The sequence below is a fragment of the Macrotis lagotis genome, chromosome 3 (assembly GCF_037893015.1).
Source record: "Macrotis lagotis isolate mMagLag1 chromosome 3, bilby.v1.9.chrom.fasta, whole genome shotgun sequence".
NCBI classification, from domain to species: domain Eukaryota; kingdom Metazoa; phylum Chordata; class Mammalia; order Peramelemorphia; family Peramelidae; genus Macrotis; species Macrotis lagotis.
Window position 1 is genome coordinate 276,805,402 of NC_133660.1, and position 2,411 is coordinate 276,807,812.

General features: G+C 45.7%; 1 pseudogene; it reads right to left on the reverse strand.

Annotated features, from left to right (window-relative positions):
• Positions 1–540: 540 nt before the first annotated feature.
• On the reverse strand, positions 541–1,492 carry LOC141519370 (mas-related G-protein coupled receptor member X2-like; annotated as a pseudogene).
• Positions 1,493–2,411: the final 919 nt, after the last annotated feature.

A 2,411-nucleotide genomic window follows, 5' to 3' on the forward strand; every position in this document is an offset into this window, starting at 1 on the left:
CCCGGGGCAAATCATTGAATCTCTGTCTGCTTCAGATTCCTCAAATGTAAACTGAATATCTTGAGAATATTTACCTCTTAGGTGAATCATAATATTAAATGAGATATTTGTACAGTACTTAAAGTAAAAGGGTCTGATATAGTCTTGTTGTTCAGTCACTTGACTCTTTGTGACTCCCATCTGGGGTTTTCTAGGCAAAGATAAGGACCTAGTATGCATTTCTTTTTCTAATTCGCTTTACAGATGAGGAAGTGAAAGGCATAAGTTCATTCAGGCAGGTAAGTATCTCAGCCTAGATTTGAAATCAGCATCCCACTCCACCCCCTAACACTCTATCCTCTGCACTGCCCAGCTGCCTGTCATATAGGAGGTGCTTGATAAATACTTGTTCACCACATAGGGTTCAAAAGCTAGGCACCAACAAAAGGAATGGAAGGGAGAATCCAATTTCCCTCCATGGTGGTGGGAAGGGGTCTGTACCTGGGTGAGGGTAGGGGGCTCATTTCAGGGGCTCCTCACCTGAACATTTTGATTTTAGCCTCAGGATGACATCTCAGAGTTTTGGTGTGTGTGGGGATGTCCCTCTCCCGATGCCCCCAAGTCCTGTTTGTCTTCCAAGGCCCTCTGGAGGATCACCCCGAGGGTCTCCCTCCTTCTTTATGTCTTTGTTTGCCCAAGAAGAAGTAAATGAAGGGGTTGGCACTGCTGTTCACACAGGCCAGGAGCTGAAGGATCCCAAAAGGCCTTATAGTTTCGTGCCAGAACAATATGATGTCCATAATCCCCATGGGTATGCCACAGAGCAGGAAGACAAGGACATTGAGCAGGACTAGCAGGTAGAGCCTGTGGGGCTGCTGGCGCAAGGAGGTGCACTGGACCCTCAGCAGGAGGGCCAGGCTAGACAAGCATAACACAGGGGTAAAGAGGCTGAACCAGGAGAACTCGATGATGATGAAGTTGTAGCAGAAGTTGTCATTATTTATATAATAACAAATGACAAAACCTGTTCCCCAAAGCAGACAGGTCATAGCCCAGAGGAGAGCACAGACCAAGGCAGACATGTGCCGGGGCCGGTTACATCGGTACCAAATTGGGAAGAGTTACAGATAGACAGCGCTCAGTGCTGATCGCAGCCAGGAGGCTCAGGCCCACTGTGTAGGACATGTGTGTGAGGGAAAGCAGAACTAGGTCTATTAATAAAAAATAAGAATCATCAATGAAATATCTTATGATGCTCACAAAGGTGCCACAAAGGAAGAGGGCGTCGGCTGCGGCCAGGTTGAGGATGTAGACTGAGAAGGGATTCCTTGGGATGCGGAAACCCAGGAGCCACAGGACCAGGCTGTTCCCCACCAGTCCAACCATGGCGAGGATCAGAGAGAGAATCTTCATCCAGTCACTTAAATCGAACTTTCCAGTGTCGTTTGCACTTCCTCTCTGTTGCATTGTCATGAACATATTCCAGCTGCATAGGTGTGGGGGACACAGCCATGGTGGGTGATCCCAGTCCGAGGAAGCCCTGTTCTTCTAAGAAACCCTGGGGACACCAAGACATGAGATGACATCAAGGACTTTTTCTGAGGTTTACTTCCATCTTTACTTTTAAGAGTTAGTCCTCCTCTTTCCCCTCCCTCTCTCTAGGGGGCAGTTGGTTGACCCCACAATACACAGAGAGATAGGCTTAGAGTAACAAATGATTTGAGTCTAGTCTCAGGCTAGGGAGTGTTGTGGGGGATGGTGAGAGAAATGATTATTTCACTCATTTTAAGAACTATTTATTTAATTTCAGTATGAAGGGTTTCCCTTCCTAGTTCTCCTTTCAGAAACCAGTCTCCTACAGGGTTATTCAGACAGCCCCTGAAGGACAGCTCTAATGGATGAGATGGCCCAAATGTTCCTGGGAACATCATGAGTGGGGCCCCAACTAGAAGACTTCCCTAAGAGAATCTTATTCCTTACCCCACCATTGTTCCCTGTTCATTGACTGGGTAGAGAGAAGCCTTTGCCCGCTGAGCTTCATCACACTGTCAGCAAATGGCATGGAAGACTGTCAGATCACTTCCGTCCATCCTCTTATTGATTGTTAATGGATCAGGGCAGGTTTCCAGCCTTAGGCACACTCCTTTGTCCAAAGACATTTTCAGCATTTAATGCATTTTATTATTTGTAAACCATAGAAAATAAATTATTATTCACCCCCAAATTATGTCTCTTGGATGTTTTTAGTAGGCATATTTTCTGTTTGACCTTGGACAAGTCACTTAACACTTATCTCCTTTAGGTTCCTCAATTGTAAGATGAGGAAGGTCTAATGATGTGCCTATAACTCTTGTCATGAACACAACATGACAAGTGCATGTAGAAAAGAGTTTTTTTTTGTGAAGACTGGGGCATCATTTGTCTCTTCTTTC